Source organism: Molossus molossus, unplaced genomic scaffold (genome assembly GCF_014108415.1).
Source record: "Molossus molossus isolate mMolMol1 unplaced genomic scaffold, mMolMol1.p scaffold_m16_p_5, whole genome shotgun sequence".
In the NCBI taxonomy this organism is placed as follows: Eukaryota; Metazoa; Chordata; class Mammalia; order Chiroptera; family Molossidae; genus Molossus; species Molossus molossus.
Window position 1 is genome coordinate 80,674,019 of NW_023425388.1, and position 24,485 is coordinate 80,698,503.

Here is a 24,485-nt window from a genome sequence, read left to right on the forward strand (position 1 = left end):
AGCTCTAGAGCTTACTATTTTTTTCTTCATTAATTTTAGAGAGAGAGGGAGGGAGAGGGAGAGATAGAAACTTCAATGAGAGAGAACACTGATTGGCTGCCTCCTGCATGCCCCCACTGGGGATCTAGCCCACAACCTGGGCATGTGCCCTGACTGGGAATCAAACCAGCAACCTTTTGTTGCATGGGTCGATGCTCAACCATGGAGCCACATCAGCTGGGCTAGAGCTTACTATTTTTGCTGTAACATAATATTTCTGTTATTAGTGGAAGTGGGGTGTCTACCAGTGGAAGTGGGGAATCCCTTTCCCCATTGGGTGTTTTTGGTCGGGTTCTTACAGTATCTTGAGAAAAAGAATTTTCGAAGACTTGCACAGGAGGATGAGTGATTTTACTTGTGTGGAATTACATCCCTGCATTTCTACAATCCCATTTCCCTTAATCCAGTTCTTGAAGAGGTGAAGCTGGGGATACAGCAGAGTCAGAAGTAAAGCCAGTGTTCAAGGTTTCCGTTCCATGGTGGAATTAAGTCCCTCACAGCATCAGTCTGGTTCCAGTCCATTAGTCCTTTGTGTGGGGGTTGACATGACTGTGGGCCACGTGGTTGAATGCAGAGGAGCATGCCCCCTGCAACAGGAGAGCCAGGAGCTCAGCGTGCAAAAGCAGGAAACTCCTGTGCAGTGGCTACGCCTATTCCGGCCATGACCTGTTCCCAGGTGTGACTGATAGGCAAGCACCTTCCCTTTGTCATACAGACCTTACTATGCTGCATCTATTTGGCTTCCCTTTGCTCCTTTCCAGTTATTACTTTATAACTGGGTTAGATACAATGATATCATTTCTATCACACATAGCTTATTTTATCTCTAATATAAGGTGAGATATTTTTTCTAACTCTCTGAATATCTTTAATCATTTAAAGAAATATTTTTTTCAAGTCAAATTTTTTATCCTTGATTTTTTTCTGCTTCATATACTAAAAATTGCCTAATAAAAACCTACAGTTTACTGTTTACCAAACGTATTATTTGGCCTTGTACAACTTCAGGGTTAACTCACAAGACAAATATATTAGATTGTGCCTATTTAGAGTTTCATCTTAGAATGGTCTGATTTAAAACATATTTCAGAAATATACTGTGTTCATAATATCATCTACTTTATTCTATGGCCTGATCAATAACATATGAAGACAGCCCAGTGTCTTAGAAGAGGAAATAATACAGCTTACAAAATGTGTACTATATTGAACTACTCAATTTGAGGAATTAATTTATTCATTTTCTACATAACAACTTACCTATCTGTAAAGTGGGGCATAATATAGTGCCTTCCTCATAGGAACATTGTAGTAATTAATTAGCTAACACATAGAGCCACTTAGAACTATGCCTGGTATGTAAATAAGTCTTAAATAAATGTTAGTTATTATGATTATTATTTTTACAATTACTGTGGTTTTTTGTTTGTTTTTCAAACAGGCTTAATTCACTTTAATTTTCTTGTATAAAATTATGTGGTGCCCACAGATAGAGCTCAGGTCTTCTGCACAGAGACTCTGGTATGTGTCTTCACAAGATGGTCAACAAATTCCTGATAGAGAAACTTGTTGAACAGTCTCTTTCCAGAGCTTGTGGGTGAGGTAGCTGTAGATCTTAGAGATGGCATCAAAGGCAGCCTTGGCAGTTACCCAGAGTGGCAGTGTAACTCCTGCCCAAGGCCATCAGCAGCAGCTTCTTGGGCACAGGGACTGAGATAATGCCAGTGTCCCTGAGGGCAGGGATGAGAATCATCGGCAAAGAGCCACAGGGCTGGTCACCTTGCAAAGGACAGTGTGGGGCTTGCTGACCTCATTCCCCTAGTAGCTTTGTATACAGGGACAGTAGAGAGCTAGGCCAGAATGATGGTCTCACAGATGACAGTGGCTACCTCCTTTGAGCACCTAAAACCAAAACCAAGTTGTCCAGTGTAGTCCCCAATAGTGAAAATGCCTTGACTTGGTCCTCTGGCCACTGTGGGTCTACTTTCGCATAGACATAATCTTCAAAACCTCTTTCTTGAGGGGTGCTCCCAAGAAAAAGTCAATGATCTCAGATTCTTTGATGGGCAGGGAGAAGATAGAGATCTCCTCAAGAGGTTGCTTGATCTTCGTGTCCTTGACCAGGCAGCTCAGCTTGGAGACAGAAATCGAGTCCTTATCTTTGGCCTTGTCTCTGTGGGCTCCATGAGTTTCATAGTCACCTTAGGACCCAAACCTCAGCTGCAACCTCACCCCAGATGCTGCTGCCAAGTCCTCTGTGGAGTTATCCCCAGTAGCCTTCCATTCTAGGGTCTCTGGGCCCTCCAGCATCATCTGCCATTTGGTGTTTCTTTGGAAAGGAAGTATAATTGCTATTTTATCAGAATATGTTTTCTCTATTTGGAAGTTACTATGATCCAGCCAGTGTGGTTCAGTGGATTGAGCATCATCCTATGGACTGAGAGGTCTTGGTTCAATTCCCAGTCAGGGCACATGTCTGGGTTTCAGGCTTGATCCCCAGTAGGGGGAGTGCAAGAGGCAGACTTTGGATGTCTCTCTCTCACATGGATGTTTCTCTCTCTCCCTTTCTCTCTCTGAAAAACCAATAAAAACATTAAAAGAAAAAAGAAACTTACTGTGGAAATAGAACTATTTTTTTAGAACTATTTTTAGTATACTATTATTCATAGTATTATTATTTTGAGCATGTGTATTATAGGTATAATTAATGAATATTAAAGATTATGTATAGAAACATATATATTCATGTATACTTGGATATAAATAATTTTTTCTCTATCAGAAAAGTGTAAATTAAAAATTATAAAATTACAGGAGGTACATAATTCACCATTTTCCCTCTTTTTCCACTTCCCTATAAAGTAAACTTTTTTTTTAAAATCCTCACCCAAAGACACTTTTTTTCCATTTATCTTCAGATAGAGTTCAAGGGAGAGAGAGAGAAACATCCATGTGAGAGAGACACATTGATGGGTCACCTCCTTCACGACCCTGACCAAGACCAAGGACACACCGCAATCGAGGTACGTGCCCTTGAAGGGAATCAAACCCGCAACTCATTGGTCCATGGGCTGACACTTTAACCCCTGAGCCAAACCAGCCAAGGCTAAAAAAACTTTTCAACATTCTTATCACAATTTAATTTTTATTTATGTTATCATTTAGTAACACTTTATTACTTCTTTGTCAAAACTAAATATATTGAGGTAATTTAAACTATTTACCTGCCTTTGTCAGGTTTTTCACAGAATGCTTACATTCTGGAAACTTTTTAGAAAAAGATTCATGTCTGATTATTGAGTTAATGCTATAACGGAACTTTTCTGGTTAAATACATCACGTGTGATTTTATGTGTTCATAAATATCAGTGTGGTGGTGATTGGAGGTCAGGGAGAGTGTTGTTAACTACCACCTGTGTGAACCATAGATTATCAGCACTCACAAGACAATTAGTAACTCTTCCTAAAAGGCAGTAAAGATCTAGACCTTGACATACTATTTGATAGAATCGTTCAGCAATTTGTTGGCCCCACATTTTTTTTTTTTTTTTACTATTTCTGGGTGCATAGCTGGTGGGCAGGCTAAACATTGGCAAGCTGGAAAAATGAAGCTTTTACAGTTCATAAAAAAAAAAAGAGGATTTAATGCTTCTGCAAGTAAATGGATAGATAGTTGCTCATATGCAGTTTTGATACCACAAAGAAAGCAATCATTCTGACACTGGCTGAAAGATAGCCTAAACTGGGGAGTTACTCATAGACTTTACTACTCAATATTTTTGGTGATGCATTTCTTTCTCCAAACCAATCATTATTCTTGTAATTACTCCCAGTACTGTGCAAACTTTCCCTAGAATTAATCCACTATGAAACATTAAGTTACATGGATAAGAAGAGCAGAATCCCTGAAGGTTAGAGAATTCTCCAAATCTGCCCCCTGGCTCCTTACCCAGAGTTTTAGCTGAAAGAGTCTAAAGTAGGATTTTCTACCCATTAAGGTTTCTTTTGTGGTACTAACTTACGTGCTTTCTATGCTTCTCACCCCACTTATCCTGGACCCCTCCCAGCCCAGGCTACATGGCAGAATTTCCTTTTAGAGAGCTCTGAGTCAGAGAGCGTTAGGTCCAGTAAATACACCCTCAGTTAGTGGTAAAGAGTATCTGGCTCTTAAAAAAGACTAAATAAAGCAAACCTCACTGCCTTCAAGTCAGCTCTTAAGATTATAAAAACCAGCTATGAATAAAAGTAGTATAGAAAATGTAAAAATGGGTTTATTTTCTAATTTTCACAAGCAAACCACAAGCCTAATATATGGCATAGTGACTGAGCTAATAGGTCAAACAACTTGTGGAAAGACATAATTTCCATTTTGCCTATCCATCCCACCATCAAGACAGAGTAATGGTTCCCTAAATATTTTTATTATAAAGAAGAGACATAATTATTGCGTTGACTAAAAAAATCTCCTGACAGTCTCTTATGAGAGAATCCATAACATTTAAAAATTAATCATGTAGGCTGCACGTCAGTATGTTTACTAGTTGTAATCAATTTGATTCCTGCAGCAGTGCCAGGTGATAATAAAAAAATGTTTTTCTACAGAGGACTCAGATGTACATAGGCCACCAAAAGTCAGCTTGAACCAGATACACTAAAGACAGTTATCTGCAGAGCTACAAGTAGATCCGTACCCAAGGGCTTGACCCCAACTCACCTTTTTCCCTAGAAATCTTTACTTATAATGTTTTTATTTCACAAAGTCACCTTTTTCTTTGTGAGCTAAAAGAAATAAAATATAGCATCAAATTATGCTACATGAATGAGCATGAGTTAAATAAACTAAAGAAAAGAAAAATAAAGAAATTAAGCAAATAGAAATAAAATATTTGCCAACTGTCAGGCTGAACAAAATTATCTTACATTATGTACCAAACACAATCACCCTTGAACTATTGCACATCCTCAGAGAGGATAAAGAGTATGAAGCTTTATTAGTCAACGGAGAGATGTATCTCCTCCTCTCCATCATCTTAAGGAGAGACATGTAGGAAGTCCCACAAATGATTGAGATCAACTTTGCCAAATAAAGTGATAATGACTATGAACTTGATAAACTTTTTGTTTCTGTTTACTGTTTGGTTCATTTTGTTTTAGTATGTTAATATGTTCAGGATTTGGTCTTGCTTTCATTATTGTTTTCTAAATTGTGGATTGAGGATCTCAAAAACTATGAATAATTCCACGCATTAAGTGAGATTTGTGAAGAAACCCTGGAAAGACTTCTGAACACCCTCAGACAAGTCAGAGCCCCTGGTAAGGAAGAAACAACGGCTCCAAACAGAGGAACTGAGTTCCAGGTTCTGGAAGTACAACAGAAGTTTCTCGTTTCCTTTGAACTAATCTAAAAAGTGGGTGAGAGAGTGGATTCTGATTCTCCAAACAATAGCATGTTGATGCTCCCTAGAATAAGTGTAGTTAGCTTCTTGTAATCAGTTGTTAAGATAAGTCTGAAGTTTTATTAACTCATGAAAAACCACCAGTTGTTAAGATAAGTCTGAAGTTTTATTAACTCATGAAAAGCAACCAGGAAAAAATGTTATCTATATTTTTCCATAAGTAAAAATTTAAGAAACAAAATTTATTTTAAAATGAACTATTGACGTTTGAGTAACTGTTGCATTTTTGTGTGGCTAAACTTCTAGATTCCTCTATTTATCTTTGGAGCCGCTTTGGTTAGATGACTTCTGAGAAATATTTATGTTCGGTACATCTAAGAGCCATTTAAAATATAGGTTTATCTTGATTTTAGAGAGAGAGGAGAGAGAGAGAGAGAGAGAGAGAGACATTGATGTGAGAGAGAAACATTGGTGGCCTTCCCTATGCACCTTGACAAGGGACCAAATTTACAACCTGTGCCCTGACCAGAAATCAAACCAATAACCTTTGGGTGCACAGGACAATATGAGAGACATAATTTTAAGAAGCTAATATTTCATGTACTGTATTTGTAGAAAGCAAAATGTTCCATATAGTGGGGAAAGTGATTAAATATAATTTAAGTCTACAAAATATAATCCTGAGCTTTTAACTATCCAAGATAAGCTGCTATAGATTAGAAATCAGCAGAGTCTTGGGAGTGTTTCACTTTTTAAAAAAATCCTCCCTGGAGGAAATTGTTTCATTTATCTTCAGATAGAGCGGGAAAGCGAGAGAAACACATGTGAAAGAGACACTTCAACTGGCTGACTCCCGCACTACCGCGACCAGGGCCGGGGACCCAACTGCAACCGAGGTACATGCCCTTGACCAAAATAGAATCTTCGACTCTGGTCCACTCTAACCACTGAGAAAACCGGCAAGGGAGAGAGTGTTTCACTTTTATATTCTCTCCTAAAACCATCTCAGTAGCTAGCATGTAATTGGGAATCTATACTTGATTGTTTGCTTTCTGTGCTAAGATCAGCAATAAAATGCTCCTTGTAGTGCCAGAATGTCAGACCAAGGGGCAAAGAACAGTACTGAGTGATCTGAGGCAGACAATAGTTATAAAAAATACAGTCAACAAAAATTGAATCTGCATCTGAGATGTCTTCGGCTGTGTGCGACTCTGCCTCTGGGGCAAGATTCAGGATAACAAATTCAGTCCAGAGTAGAGTTTGCTAACAAGAGCAAAAAATAAGTAAATAAATAAATAAAATAATAAGAATAATGTCCTAATAGTTCAAGGCTGACTTTTTAAATAGAGTCACCACCATCGGAGAACCAGCCTCAGCCCGAATTCCAGGCAAGGCTGTGCAAGTTGAGCTGGGAGCCTTTGCTGCCGTGCCTCGGTTTACCCCACAGCAGTGTAGGGGGAAAATGCAGAACCGGGGAGGAGCCTGGCAATACTTTTTTCTTTGTAATCTCTAATGACGTGAAACTCTTACATTTTAGATGATTTTGCCAAAGACATAGATGATGCTTATATATCTTCTTTACAGAGTTTGATGTCAAAAGTAGTTCAAAACTCTGCCTGATAATTTTTTTTTTTATCCTCACCTGAGGATATTTTTTGCATTTATTTTCAGATAGAGCGGGAGGGAGAGAGGGAGGAAGAGAGATAGAGACATCGATGTGAGAGAGACACATCGACTGGTTGCCACCCACATGACCCCAACCGGGACCAGGGACAAACTGCAACCAAGGTACGAGCCCTTAGTGGGAACCAAACCTAGGACTCTCCAGTTGTGGGGCCAATGTTCTAACTGCTGAACCAAACCAGCCAGGGCAATAAAAACATATTTTTAAAAAATTTATCATGCCCTGGTCGGTTTGGCTCAGCAGTTAGAGCATTGACCCACAGACCAAAGAGTTGTGTGTTCCATTCCTGTCAAGGGCACTTACCTCGGTTCCGATTCATCCCCAAACCTGGTCAGGGTCATGTGGGAGGCAACTAATCAATGTGTCCCTCTCACATCAATGTTTCTCTCTCTCTTTCTCTTCCTCCCTCCCTCTCTATCTGAAGAATAAAAAAATCTTCAGCCCTGGCCGGTTTGGCTCAGCGGTTAGAGCGTCGGCCTGCGGTCCGGAGAGACCCGGGTTCAGTTCCCGCTAAGGGCACGTACTTCGGTTGCAGTTTGTCCCCGGCCCTGGTTGGTCGTGCGGGTGGCAGCCACTCGATGTGTCCCTTTCACGTCGATGTTTCTCTCTCTCTCTCCCTCCCAGTCTATCTGTACAAAAAATGGAAAAATATCCTCGGGTGAGGATAAAGAAAAAAAAAATCTTCAGGTGAGGATTTAAATATATATATATATATATACATATATATATGTTTTTATTAGAGAGAGAGGAAGGGAGAGGCAGAGATAGAAATATTGGTGAGAGACAAACACCCATGGGTTGCCTCCTACATGCTCTCTACTGGGGATGGAGCCTGCAACCTTGGCATGTGTCCTGACTGGGAATTTAAAGGGCAACCTCAAGGTGCATGAGATGTCGCTCAACCAACTGAGCCACACCAGTCAGGCTGCCTGATATTTTTAAGTTATCATCGCAAATTTTCAATATATCAGAATTCATACATATAAAGTATGGAATAAAGTCAATCTTCTAGCACTTTTCAAATATATAATACAGTATTATTAACTTTGTGTGGTGATGGGTATGTGATAGACACTGTGATCATTTCTCAGTCTATAAAAATATTGAGTCATTATGTTGTACACCTGAGACAAATATAATGCTACATGTCAATTATATCTCAATTATAAAAACAAAACAAACAAACAAAACCTAAAAACAACCTTGTAAAAATAGCATGGAAATCAGGTACCCACTCTTGAAGTCATTTTGATGTATGTCTATATCTGGGCTCACTAGATTAATGAATTTTGGTTTCCTCATCAGTAAAATGGAGAACATATCCTCACAGGGTTGTGAGAAATCAGTGCTTTAATGTAAACATGAGAACACCTCTGGTGTGTCTGCTACAAAATTAGTACTCAGTAATTGCTAACTATAAGTAATCTCAAGGTAACATACATTATATATTCCCTATAATATTATATCTTATAATTGATAATAATAGTAAGAAACATTTATTTAGAAGTTATTCTTATTTTAATAAATAATCTTTCCGTAATGATCTGAAAGAGAGGAGGTCAAATTACTAGAAAATCAGTTTATTGAATGGCTAGCTTGTTAAATACAGATGAATTTTTTTTGAAGGTTTAGTTTATGGGCTGAGACGGCCCTATAGCTATTTTACCAAAGCAATTTTAAGACAGCTCCTTTACAGAGCAGCTGGATTTAATTTCTCAAGGGTTTTGTATCCCTGGAATTCCCATTTATAAGCCAATGGCGGGGTCTTGTCCTACAACGCAATTCCCGTCTTCTGTATTTTTGCAGAGCTATTCCTGGCCATTCTGTTTCCCTGTCCTCAGCCCTGCCAGATCTCCCGCTGCCCAAGCATCTGCATGCATCTGCCTCTTTGCTTTGCATCCCTGTCTAGCTCTTGCTTCTGCCTTTTCAGCCTGCCTTTCCCCAGTGCATCTCTGCCTTTGCCTCTGCTGCGTATTTGGCAGCAGCAGCCGCCGCAGCAGATCGTCCTAGATACTGTTAAAAGTATCTGTTGAACAGTTTTTCATAAATTGACTCTTCTGCACATCAAGCGTTTTGGTGAATTGACTTTTGTCAGTTAAGAGACACCTTGAAAATTTCAATACTGATGAATCACATTCTTCCTTTTTTATTGAGAGTGTCTTTACCTGACATGGTTTTTCAACAACTTGTCTGTTCACCACAGGTATCCAATTACTAGGAGTCTTTTTCTTATCTTACAAATTTTTTGAAGATTTTTTTTTTCTCTTTTCAAAAAATTCCTTGAGGAATAATTTTTCGGAGCTTGATAACAAACATAATTAGAGTCTATGTGCTATCTTATACTTTTTAAAATTTTTTACTTATTGGGAGCATTGATTCTATTTTAGCAAAGATTGTTCTGCCCTTAATGAGGTATAGATCAGTTTTCTGGACAGAAAGATGTGGTGAGGGGTTCTATTCTTCACCTTTCCCTTTCCGTTTACTTCTCTTTGTCCCTCCTTTCCTCCTTTCTCTTCCTGTTCTGCACAGAAGGCACCCCCTTTCATTGTACTTATTTTAATTAGTCAAAACTCATCATGCTCTCGATCCTCTGGCACTGCCCTTAATACTACCTGAAGATACCTTTGGAAATGCTCCTGTGTTTTATTTGTTTGAGGCATTTTTTCCCCCATAATATTAATATTTTGAAAATACCCATAAAATGTCCCATGTGTCTGATTTTCTCATTAGATTCGGTTTGGACATTACATTCAATCCACAGCACGGAGCGCTTCCCTTTTCATCACACCAGGAAGTGCATCTGTCGTTTGTCCCATTACTGGTGGTGTTAAGTTTGATCATTTGCTTAAATTGTTTCCACCAGAGCTCTCCATTATAAAGTTTTGTTTTCCTCTTCATAATGAATAAATCATATGTAGAGTGATGGTTTGAGGCTGTGAAAATATCCTAATGGTTTTAGCACTCAGTGATGATTCTTGCCTGAATCAATTATTATGCTGGTGGTTACAAAATGGTGACTTTTTTATTCTCTTTTTTCCTTTATATTTATCAGCAAATATTATTTTAAAAATGAGAATGTGTACCTTCTGTTTCTCCTAATTTTTAGTATCACAGAGAATGAATAGACTTTCATTTTATTATAACTTATTACTGTCATTATTTTTTCACTCAGATGATCACATATTGTCTTCTGGGATTTCCTTCAAGCTGGATAAAGATGTCCCCATCTTTCTCTGAGATCTTCCTTACTTTCTGGCAAGTAAGTGATTCCTGACTCAGTCAAATTTTTAAGGAGTTCTGCTTCCTTTTAGTGGTGATGAGAAACCTGCTGTGGTTACTATGTATGTCCGTGGCTACCATGGTTACCTTGCTTCTAAATCCTTTCAGTGGGCACACACATAGGGAATATATCTAAGAGTAATTTTATATTAATAACTTCAAATCTAACACCATAGTTATTTCTCATTTTTTTGTCGTTCCATATTTATACAGCTTTTTGCCTGTGGTGACAACTATGTCTACTTGAAATAAATTTCATTTATTTTGCTGTATCCTACAATAAAACACAAAATTTAAGAATTGCTGTGCCAACAGCATCATCAAAATAAGCATGCTAAATGAACCTATTATGTGTAGTACAATGTCTGTGCACTTCTTTTTTGATCTTAGGCTATAGCCTACTAAGTGGAAGGTTAGGAAGCTGTGCCTACTAGTTTGTTTACTGTTACTTTTAATATTTGTTTTTTCCCTTTATTCTTTATTTAATTTTATTTTAAAAATTTATAAACTTGAAAAGTCAAAACTCAAAGCGTTTTCTTTGTGCACCCATATTCCCGGACCTATTTTTTCCCCTTTCTCCTCCTCCCATTTGAGTACTGTTTTCCACAGTTTCTGATTTATCCTTTGGGCATTTCCTTTCAAACCAAAGTGTACACAAACACACACACATAAACACACACTCACCTGAGCCTCACCCAAAACATCTGGGGAAAGGTTCCATGGATACATTTTTATAAACACATTATTCAGACTATTCTAATTTGCAGCCATGGCAGAGGTAAATGTTTTAAAGATTTTCATTTCTGTCTTCCGTAAATCCTGGTACCCTCTGCTCCCCTTCTTCACATGTTTCCCACCACTTCCACTTCAACAAATATTCTTCCTCTTTGGCAGAATTCCATTTGGGGCAGGCGCGTTTTCATCACCTCTGAGACTCAGAATGATGAAACTGTTAAGAAAAGTCAAGAATGAATTCAAGTTCCGACTTTTAGTTCACTAATAAATACAACCATCTGCATTGATCATGGTTTTCTGCATTTATTAAAGGAAGGAATGTTTGAATAAATGTATAAATGGGTGGAAATATGAATTAGTCACTGAATAGACTGTGGCAGTTTTCTTTTATGCTTTGTGAATCAATCATACATTCCCTCCAACGCTCCACATAACTTATTGTAATCCACTGCTATGATGCCACTTCTGCTCACTGTTTCTAGTCGCCTCTCCCACAGATCTTAAAGGACATTTTTGCATTAATTGTATGACATTGGAGAATATCATTGAACTTCTCTGAGCTTCCTGTTCTATAAAGTGGGGTATAATAATAATGCCCTCACAGGACTCTTGAAAAAAAAAATATAGTGCATAATGTTCTTTATAAACTTATAGTATAGAGCAGTGATACCTGAAAGGCTGAACTTATGTCTTTGCATTAAAACTAAAGCTGTATTCCTTGTGCTATCAATGCTCTGTAAATTGATATGTAGATCTACGGCCATTAGTATTATTTTTTAGTTATCATTAGAATTTTCTAGTTTTCTTACTTTACAACATAATGTTCTGCTTTGCAGTATTTCAATTGATTTTCTTGGAAACAATTATAATGTTGCAAGCTGAGCATTATCACTTGAAATGATGAATAGTTAATGATATTATCTTTTTAAAATCTGTTTTTATGTAAAAGTTTCCCAATAAAAATAGAGGAGAAAATAACTAAAAAATTAAGAAAATGTCACAAAAAGTATTTTGACTTTTTGTCATTAGAATTGAAATAATTTAAGCATCAAGTTAATAAATAGGGTTAAGTATCCAAAGCATTTGTTCAGTTGACAAAAATGTTAATGTGATGTAAACAGATAAAAGGGAAATTTGTAGGTCCTCAGATATATGGCTTTTTTTCTTTTTTCTTTTTTCTTATGTACTTATTTACTGCTGCTAATTTTTTTCCTTCAACCAGTCAACTAGTAGTTTTCTTTCAGAGTTGAGATTAAGAATTTCTGTTTGTATATGAAGTTTATTTTATATATATATATATATAATTTCTTCCTTCTAAAATATTCAGGGAAGCTCCTGAAAAGTTAGAGGAATTCATAGCTTATAAAAAATAAAGAGATTTAGTTTACAATTTCAAGTCTGTGAAAATACTTTTAAATAAGAGCATATGTCCACATGCCAGAAAAATATAACATTTACTGGTAAGACAGTAATACAAGTATTACAGAGTACTATGATTAGTTTAAATACAAAGACCAAAGACTTCAAATCAAGGCTGACTTTATGGCCATGTAACCTGGACAGATTTAAAGGTCTTGCACTCAGAAAGAACTGTACTTGGTTTAATGTTTTGTTGTCACTGCATTAAAATTCTCATTTTTTACTTGATCCCCCCAATTATGTAGCTGGTTCTGTCTAAAATTAATTATTCAGACACCTCTTTAAGTTAGCACCAAATGAAGATGAAGAAATCAGTGCTATGCAGGGGCTAGAATATTTAGTGAGAATAAAAAATCAAAGCATGCCTGACATGTGTGGCTCAGTGGATTGAGTGTCATCCTGTGGACTGAGAGGTCTTGGTTCAATTCCTGGTCAGGGCTCATGCCCAGGTTGCAGGCTCAATCCCTAGTAGAGAGCATGCAGGAGGCAGCGAATCAGTGTTTCTCTCTCACATTGATGTTTCTATCTCTTTCTTTCTGTTCTCTTTCTTCTGTTCTCTCTAAAATATCAATAAAAACATATAAAAAAAAATCATTGCACTCCCAGTGGATGTGAAGCATAGTCTAAAAAAGCAGCAACCATGCGGGACCATCCTCATCCTCAGTTCATTCAATGAACTCACAAAGTGGTATAAAAGATTGGTTTCTTCTTCATGTACACCTAGAGAGTGAAAGAGGTTTGGTTAAAGTGACTGAGAACTTGATAATTGCACGTTATAAAATTAATGTTTTTTGTTTTTGTTTTAATTTTTAACATTTTTGTATTGTTTATTGGGGTGATATTGGTTAAAATTTTTAATTATTATAAATTGTACTGTTCATTTTATTATTATTTTTTTTAATGCATTATTGAAAGTTTTATAGATGTCCCCCCTCATTTACCCCATTGACCCTTTCCTCCCGACCTGTACAGAAATATTGTCTGTGCCCATGGGTTATGCATAAATGCATATACCTTTTTTGGTTAATCTCTTCCCACCCCCTCCTCCTTCCCTCTGAGATTTAGCAGTCTGTTTCCTGCTTCCATGTCTCTGGATCTATTTTGTTCACTAATTTATTTTATTCATTAGATTCCACATATAAGTGAGATCACGTGATAAAATTAGTTTTTATTCAGATTTAAGCAAGAATGGGCTCACTTCTCCCTAAATAGCAAATGAAGACCGTGGAGAAATTCCATATTCATGTTATAAAAATGACACATTTTAAGGTAAAATAACCTTTAGACTACCCATTAGCTTGGTTTCATGAGAATAGCAATAATAGTTAATATGGCATTGTCTTTTTCCTGTACCAAGCATCATTTAAAGTGGCATATATGTGTTAACTCATTTAATACTCACAAAATCTTATGATGTACATTCCAGATATGTTTCCCGAGTTTGTAGAAACAGGAAGTAATAGGCAGGAAGGTGAAATAACTTGGCAATCCCATGGTCAATGTTGAAAGCAGGGTTCTATCCTGAGAACTGATGACAGCCTGGTTTTTGACCTGGTTTTTGAGAGGAATACCACATTGCCTTTCTAACAAAAACTCGTTTTAACCAGAAAATCATGAAGCCTGTGTCTTCTGTCACAGGAATCTATTTCAACATTTTCTAGTGATATAGAAAATATTGATTTCTGGCTATTTTATCTTTAAAAAGATCTTGCTAGGGAAAATACATGATCTTGAAATGAACACAAATTTGATTTATTTTATCATGCCCAGCCCCAGAAGCATAATTTTAGAGATGTAAATAGTCATTATTTAATGGTCTCACAGACCCCTTTCTTCCAGCTCACTAGTCTCCAGATTGAGGAAAAACAAGCATGACAAAGGTGACAACATTAGCCTAGACTTTTAGGCTGTCTTGCCCTTTTTCTTCTGCCAATAAACAGACTTTAGTCTCTGGGGTTGTCAGATGAGCAGCTCCACAGATGCTAAACTTCCTGAAAATTAAGCACATGCAGAAAAAAAAATTACAATTACAGCAAATGCCACCCTGCTAATGGTTTCAGTAGAGATATTAGTGAATTAAATAGATATGGGAAACTAAATCTCTTATTGCTTCTGTCAATATGGCAAATTGTCTATATTTTATAATTTCTCAAATTTTTGTATGTAACAAAGTGGACTTTTTCTTTAAATTAGTCAACTATATTGTCCTTTGTTTTTCTTCTTTAAAATGATAAGAGTTTGTGTGGCTGTCTGGTTGGCCTTTCGGAGCTGACCTCTGCTCCAGCCAACTATTGCAATTAGTCGATGGCTAATTCAGCATATTTTTATACCTGTCAAGCTAGCTTTATGCCAACATCTGCCTTGACAGTCGAGGAGACAGATAAGTGTATATTTACTCAGGCTCATGTGAAGATGAAAAATTTAAGCAGCACATTTTAATTGTCCAACTTAACAGGTAGGTGTAACAAACTTGGTTGTGCCCCCATCACCTGCCACTTCCTCCAGCTGGTGAGTCTGTTTTCATCCTTTCTTTGTTCCTGCCAGTTGATGTATAGTACCATCTCTAATTGTAGAAATTGATTCATCTGTAGCTGGTGAATAGGATCCCACATAACAATAGGCAAAATCATTGAAATGGGGTGTGGGAGGTAAAAACGTATGGCCCTGTCAACTGTGTTTGATAAAGAGTCTAATTGGAAAGTTCTTCTTGTTTCTTTGAAGCCTTAGATTTCCTAAAAAATTATATTCACCTCATTTGTTTCTAACATTGGAAATAATTCTGAAAACCTCTTTGTAAGGAAAACAGTGATGTGAAAAATCAATATCTCTTTTTAAAAATTCTTCTGCAACACCTTCTAGAAAGTTGCTTGAAACTAGAAGGTGTTCTATTGTCATTTATGACATTGAATTATTCATATGGTATATGCAGTTTTAACTTTTTATGGAGGTAGAATAAAATACTACACAGTGTGATGTACAGTACTGGGAAGTCCCGCATGAGCAAATTTTAGTTCGCATATAACTCATTAATGCAATGAATGTGTGTTCATAATTTTTAATTTTCTTTTGGTGAGAAGTTCAATTAGATAAACATTATGGCTTTTCCAGGTGTAGGATTCCATGGCTAACTAGTCAGTCAATGAAACAGTGGGTACATGTGAATAACATAGAAGTGCTTGTTAAAACTGTAGACCCTGCCCTGGCCGGTATGGCTCAGTTGGTTGAGCATCATCCTGTGCACCAAATGGTCACTGGTTTATTCCCAGTCAGAGCACATATCCAAGTTGCGGGTTTGATCCAATCCTCGGTTGGGTGTCTATGTGAGGCAACCGATCAATGTAAAACGTTGATGTTTCTCTCTCTCTCCCTCTCTCTCCGAAATCAATAAAAATCTATTTTTAAAAAATGTAGATCCTATGCTGTGCCTCCAGATATTCTGTTTTCAAAGATCTAGGGGAGAGTCAACATATCAGCATTTTAATTTTTTTTTATCCTCACCTAAGGACATTTTTCCATTTTTTGTTCAGATAGAGTGGGAGGGAGAGAGAGGAAGAGAGAGAGCAAAACATCGACATGAAAGGGACACATTGAGTGGCTGCCATCCCCATGACCAACCAGGGCTGGGGACAAACTGCAAACAAGATACGCGCCCTTAGCCTGAACAGAACCCGGGTCTCTCTGGACCGCAGGCTGACACTCTAACTGCTGAGCCAAACCGAACAGGACAACATATCAGCATTTTAATATATTTCCAGGAGTTATTAACTCAGGTCCTTTGCAAAACACACTTTGAGAAACATTGCCACAGAGTCACTTGAGGTGCCTATGACTTTTCCTTAGTTTTCTATTGCTCCTCAACATCTCTATAATAAACCAAGTCTTATGAAGCATCAAGAAGTTTGTGAGCGCTGCAGTTGACATTGGATATAACAATGCACATAATACCTGACAACTACCATTAAATCTTACATTTATTTAATGGATGGATGGATGTTAACAGAAAAGTAAAATCTGTGTAAAATGGAGAGCAGAAATAAATGTTAAATGAATGGTACGTATCAAAGAGTCACAGGAGTTTTGTGAGAGATTCATCACTTAAGCGTTCAGATGTTAGGGACGACTTCCTGGAAGAAGTGAGCCTTCACTTCATCTTAAAATAATAAATGCACAGAATGGAAAAAGTACTTCAGACCAACCAAAAACATTACCAAATGAATAGAGACAAAGATGCATAATTAGGGGAGAATAACAAGATAATCTTGTTAGAGATTTATGGTTAAAAGAAGCAAAGAACAATTAAATATAGAAAAAGAAAGCTGAGGTTCAGAGGCTTTCAGCATCCAAAATGCTTGCTCTCTCTGTTTCAGGGAACATGCACACATGAGGGTGTGTGTGTGTGTGTGTGTGTGTGTGTGTGTGTGTGTGTGTGATGTGTGACTTAGGACAAGGACACATTTTGGTGTATAATAATTGCGGTATTAAGTTTGAAAGAACTGCAATCCAGTTTCCAGTTCCACATGTAAGGAGCTTGAAAGTTGCCACTCTGTCCAACAACAAGTAAAACATTGAACAGCCTGAAAAATCAACAATTCATCTTGGATCCATAAGAGAAGGAAGGACACAGGGCAAACCTGTTCTCAGAAAAGGCGAGACAGGTGAATACAGAGAACAGCGGCTCACCAGAGCAGACTCAGGAGTGGGGATCACTGTGCGAACCAGTGCCTGGATAGAAAAACATGAACAGTAATTGCAGGTTACTGGAGGCTCAGGGGAGAAGTCTGAGTGTTAAGTACACCAGGGAGACCCAGTCATAGGGGAACCACCACAATACTGTGAGATTTACATCCAGGAACCTGACCAACTTCCCACAGTAAATATTTAAAAAAAAACAAAAACCCTCACATGCTTCCAGAAGGATGAGGGGAAGAGGCAACTTTGTGAAATTACCCACAGCACTCTATTCTTGACAAGACTCAACAGTAAAAAACTAAGCAATCTCATAAAAAACAGGGGGGCCAAAGACCTTAAAGACACCTCTACAAAGCAAATATACAGATGGAAAATAAGCATATGAAAAGATGCTTTATATCCTATGTCATCAGAGAAATGCAAATTAAAACAACAGTGAGATATCTCTATACACCTATCAGAATGGCCAACACCTGGATCACTAACAACTCCAAATGCTGGTGCGGATGTGGTGCAAAAGGAACTCATATTGTGGTGGGAATGCAACGTGATACAGCCACTTTGGAAGACAGGTTGGCAGTTTTTTACAAAACTAAACACACTAAACATCCTCTTACCATATGATCCAGAAATTGTGCTTCTTTGTATTTACCTAAAGGGATTGAAAACTTGTCCACACAAAAACCTGTACATGGGTGTTAATAGCAGCTTTATTCATAATTGCCAAATCTTGGAAGCAAACAAGATGTCCTTCAGTTGGTGAATAGATGATTAAACTATGGTACATCCAGATGACAGAATATTATTCAGTGTTAACAGAAAGCTATCAACCCAAGAAAAGACACGAAGAAACCTTAAATGCATATTATTAAGTGAAATAAGCCTATCTGAGAAGGCAATATACTGTAGAATTCAAACCAAATGACTTATTGGAAAAGACTCATCTATATGGGGATGCAAGATAGTTCGACTTGGGTTGGTGGGCACACAGGAAATATACAGATTTTGATTCATAGAAATCTACACATGAAGCCTACATCATCCTATTAACCAATGTCACCCAATAAATTTAATAAAAATAAATAAAATAAAACAAACAAAAAATTATGCAGACAATAGAAAGATCCTTGGAGACGTGGGATGGCAGAGGAGGGAAGAACAGACAGAACACAAAGGATTTTTAGGGTAGTAAAAATACTCTATGGTATTATAATGGTGGATACGTGTTATTTTACACTGGGGTGGGGAAACTTTTTTCTTCCAAGGGCCATTTGGATATTTATAACATCATTCGAGAGATACACAAAATTATCAACTTAAAATATATCCTACTATATTTGGTCAAACATTTAATTAACTCACCCCTAATGTGATGGCTGGAACTGCTTCTCCTTGCTGAGGCGTGTGGTATTAGCTGGGACTGAGTTCACGGGACTTATGCAACCTGTGGACCCGATATTCCCCACCCTAGAGTTGTTACACGAAGAGAGAATGCTAACGTAAACTATGGACTCGATGATTTTGATGTCAATGTAGGTTCATCCTTTATAAAAATATACTATTCTTGTGACTTTCTTTGATATCTGGTTAGGCTGTGCATGTGTGGGAACATAGGGTATGTGGGAAATCTCTGTACTTTCCTCTCCATCAAACCTAACACTGCTCTAAAAATATTCAAAAGAAAAAGAAAAAGAAAAAAGAAAGAAAGAAAGAAAATAATTATAACCAGAGTTTAGCAACTGGAGGATTTACAATTTTGTATATTTAGAGCTGTAGAAATGTATTTTTAGAAAGAATCGAATCCATCTCAGTAATGGGTGTATTTGATATATTACAAATCCGAGGGTCAGCCACAGCCCCTAGTGCCTCTTGCTTCTTCTTTTACCTCCTTTTAGTGAACAAACTCACTTATGTCCCATATCCCTATCTTTTTCAATCAGTAAAAAACTAGGCTGAATTCACCTCTTCCTTTTTAAAAGATCAGTGTCTAGGCTTCTGAGAAAAGTATACAGAGAGTCTCCCCTGGATAAAATTTTCACAGATGGTTCCCCAGCTGGAGGGGTGGGTGGAAGACCAGTGATGAGATAAAGAATATGAGTTTCACAACAAAGGCTATGGGCAAGAAAAGTACCCTGAAACATAGTAGCAAAAGAATATTGAGGCAGGAAAAGAGAAGAAATGCTCAATTAAATTTAATGAGTGAACATTTATCAAAGGTATAATACTCATAGGGCACTGAGGAAATCACTTTGAAACCTTCCCATGGTTTTATATTTTCTTAAACTCGCTCTTCTCTTCAAATTTAAAATTAATTTAAAATTTCCCTCTATGACTTATAAAAGGAAGATAATATTTCAGTTGAGGAGGGCTTTGGATACCATTCAATAATTTGAATTTATCCTGCAGCTGGATTGGGCAAAAGACTGTTCTGAGGCGGTGATTCTGTTGCCTGAGCAGTGAGGTCATTATTGCAATTATCCAGCATAAGGTTTGGCTGGGAAAGTAAAATGGAAAGTAAGGATAGACTTGATTGGAACTAAGGTGCTAGAATGATTTATTTGTTCTCGGTGTCTGGCTGCATGTCAGGCAGAAAGATATAGGATAGAAGCAAGACTTGAGCACCTTAGCAACAGGTCTTTCTTTCAAAAGTGTTGTCCCATTATTTGGAACTCTGTTTTTTAATTAATCAGCTGTGATCAGAACATCTATGCATTTCCTTTAATCTCTAATGCTCCCATTGACTATTTGCCTCTGATTCAACATCTTCATGAAAGTCTTTCCCTCTAAACTTGAAAATGCATTTCTCTTTAGGAGGTTTCTTGCCCTCACTGAAGACATCTTTAAAAAGCATTTAAAATAAAAACTTAAAAATGAAAATTCTCCTTTTCCAAGGCTTTCTCTCATGTTGAAATTGGCCAGATTCTTTTGCTCCCGTTGTCCAGATATTTTTAATAAAAGAAGATATTTAAACCATTTAAATCATTCTTCAACAATGTTAATGTGAAAATATCTTCAACCCAAGGTATTATTCATCTGATAAGTTTGAGTCTTCAAAATTTTTCTCTTTTCTGAAACTGTGAGGATAAATGTGAAATAAATATTCCCTTTAAGCCAAAAACAGGACAAGAAAGTTTTATTGTGCTGGTTCAGAACAACATAACTGCTAGTCTTCTGAGCCTTGAAATAACAACCATTACCCATGGGCCATAAAGCATTGATTGATTTCTTTTCATTAGACGGTTTGACCCTGGAAGTGTTTATTTAAACGAGGGAGGGACTTAAAAAAAAAAAAAAAAAAAAAAAGGATGTTTAATGACTTTTTGACGAAGCCAGAAAAGGAACTATTCATGGGTCAAAGATAAAGATTGCAAAATTCCTGTGTGGTATAGTGTTAAGGAGGAGGAGGAGGAGGCAACTCCTATTTATGTTTGCTACATGCCAGCATTCACTTACTTGGTGGTTCAGCTAAGGCATCTCATTTAATCCTCAAAACACCGACCAGATATTTGTTTTCACCACTGCTAACATATGAAGTACTATTGGAATTTATACTTCCAGTAACTGTTAGCAGATTCTCACACATCAATCATAATTTCCTATTCTACTTCTCAGCAATTTTTCATAAATTTAGGTAATTTTACAATTTAATGGACCAAACATTATATATTTTATTATTTTATACCAAAAATATCTTATATATGGTTTTGTTTATTATTCTAATTATGTATTAAATAATAAATCTAAAAAAATGCATAGGTTATCATATAATATTAAGAACATTAAAATGATATATATGAAGTGACTTATAATATATGAAGCAATATATATCTCAAATATATTACATATATAGGAGATGAAAATTCTTTTGCAACATATCATGAAACAAGACATGTGCTTTGTCCCAGAACCTACTTTTAGGAATTTATGTTAAGGAAATTACAGAAAAGAATAAAAACATACATACTGACACACACACACACACACACATATTATAATATATAATATATATTACTTCAGACATATTATTTTAATTTATTAGATATAAAATATGTTATAAATATATGTACATGTGTATTATATATAATACATTGATATATAATATACATATATAAATATATAACATAATTAATATAACACTGAGATGTACCTGTCAATTATCATATGCTTTGCTTTCTTTTTTAATAAGATATTTAAAAAATAGAATGTTTAGTAGTTATAAATTTTCTAAGAAGAACATAAAGAAACTATGTAGAAAAATATATTTTGGATATATATGATTAATGAAGATATAGAAATAAAGCCTATAACAAAATATTTATGGGTTGTGTAAGTTCTTTACTTTATCATAATAATAATATAATATAATTAATCATATTACATTAAAATATAAAATATATAATTCCTATATGCTATTTTATATCATATATAAATATATCATACATAAACATATATTATATATGTGTATTATTTATAATACATATTACGTATATTATGCATAAAGTAATAATTGCATATTTATGTTATTTTAATTTTTTTATTTGTAAAAATTGATAAGATGGAAATTATTTTCCATAGTCATCTACATTTCAGATTACTTTTTGGGATAATAAGGTAAATATACACAACAAAATATATGTTTTATTGATTTTTTGTTAGAGAGAGAGGAAGGGAGAGAGAGATATAGAAACATTGATGTGAGAGAGGAACATCGATTGGCTGCCTCATGCACACCTCCCACTGGGAATCCAGCCCATAACCCCAGCATGTGCCCTGACCAGGAATCAAACTGGGAACTCTCAGTCCGTGGGATGACATTCAATCCAATCAGGCAGAAAGCCCACTTTTTAAAAATTATTTTAAGTATCTTTTAAAGTTAAGGATAGAAATAATCATGTATACACCATTACTGTTATATACATTTTTCAGAATTTATTTTTTCTTTCTCAGACTCATCACATATAATGTACCATGTAGGGTCTGTGCATCACTTGTGTAATTCTTCAACTGCAACTATGAAACTTGTTTTGTATCTACTGAAGACATGTATCACAATAAATGGTCTCCCAGTCTACAGACTCATAGATTAATCAATTTCAGATTAATTTCTGTGTTCTTAAACTTCAATCTCATTCTGGCTGGAGTGGAACTAAACTTCCTGAATTTATGTTGCAAAAATACCAAACATTTATATAGAACTATATGTTTTCAAACACTTATGCAAACATTACCTCAGGCATTATGATGCATGTATGAAGTAAATGGCATCGATAATGACTCTAATCGTTCTCTTCTGTCATTTTTAACAATATGCTCATAAGTTTTGTACTTCTTGAACAAACATGCTTGATCCCATGACATGGTCCTAAATCAGTGTTCTCTTTGTTAGCAATGTATGTTATCTCAAACCAGAAAATATTGCTAATTCCTACTTCCAAATCTCACCTCAACTACCACTGTCTTGGATTTCCCTAAGCGATTATCCCTACTATGAAATTTTTAGCACAACCTACTTCTCATTAACAGTATATATCTCAATGTAATATTAGAATATTGTAATTACGTATCCCCTTACTCTATTGTAAAATCCTTAGTGTTGAGGAATTAAGCTTTTTTTTTTTTCATCCTCACCTGAGGATATTTTTGCTTACCATTGTATCCTAGGAGCCAAACGCAGAGCCTAACACAGGATAAATATTCAAAAATGTTCATGAAAGAATAGATTTACATCTGATTATTATACCAATTTTACAGATAAACATTTGAGAATCAGCAAAACTAAATTCCTTTCTAGTTAATGTTTAGACAATTAGTAACTAAGATAATTGAGACTTGAATACCTGTACATTGGTTCCTAATTCTGTTTTTCCCATTTTCTAGACCTCCTAGATAGTTTTCATTGTCTACTCCTCATATTTTAGTTTTTACTTTTTTCATTCTCTTTTCTTTCTCGTTGTCAAATTTTAATCTGGCCAGCTGGGTAATGAAGTGAAAGCTGTCATTACTTAGAGACTGGAGTCAAACATGAGAAAAAACATGTTGGAGCAAGTCATAGTTTCTTCTAGAAAAGCAATAAACTATTATTTAGAATGTTTTCTAGCAAACTGTAAAGTGCTCAATTTTTTTTTTTTTTATAGCTAAAGCTTAAAAAGTTTAGTTAAATTGTATTAAAAATACAGTTGTTTCAGTTTAGCAATTGAGCGTCTTGAGATCCCACTCTCTATGGCTTGGCTGTTTCTTCCTTCCCTCCTTCCTTTCTTCATTTACTTATTATTTTTTCCTTTTTCATATCCAATATTTATATTATACATTATGCAAATGTACTTTCCATGCCCCAGTTTTTCCATTTGGAAATGTAGAGCCTAGCATATTATATTTTATACATTATTAATGTTAGAAATTTCCTAATTGCATGAAGCTGAGTGAATGTCCTAGTAAGAATAAGTTCAGTAGAGTTGAGAATGATGGTAAGTTCAGGACAGAAAAGAGTAATTTACCAAATTAAAAGAAGATTGAAAAACTGATTTAGGCATAGTGTTGGAACCCAGTATGAGAAGTTTACGTGCCAAAACCTACTATTGAGGCTAACAGAGTCTTTGGTCTGGGATCTAACCAATGGTAGTATCATGTTGGAGAGTTCATGATAATAGAAGCTATGTAGTTATACTTGTCTTTTTATACAGAGCTATGGGGGACAAACATGCAGGCAAGGGAAGGTTGAACAAAATAGGAAGGATTCATATATGTAGATTTATTTTGGCCAATATCTACACACTACTAGTTAGCATTACAGATCAGTGATAAAGAAGGAAGGAACTAATTTATAACAAAAGGAGTGATTAGTGCGTCACTTTTGGCTAAATGAGCAATAAGAGCTTTCCAATAATCTTTGATCTTACCATTGTGGTCTAATTGGTACTTAACATGAAGAGTGCAGCAGACTCAGCTGGATCCCAGAATGCAGAACAAGTAATTTCACTCATTCCTTCCTGCTTCTACCTGTGGTTTCAATCAAGCACTGAAGGACAAAGAAAAGCCCTAAGGCGTTTTAAACATCCCACTGAATACTTCATTTTTGAAAGCAGATATTTCCTGAAAGAAAAAGTCATCAGATGCTAAGTGGAGAAAGAAGAAAGACAATGGTTTCAAGTTTAATAAACGTTATCAAAATAGAAGCAATGCCGGGAAAACTTTCTTTAAATGTTTATTGAGTTGTTTGTTTTATTTACTCATTTTTTAGAATTTCG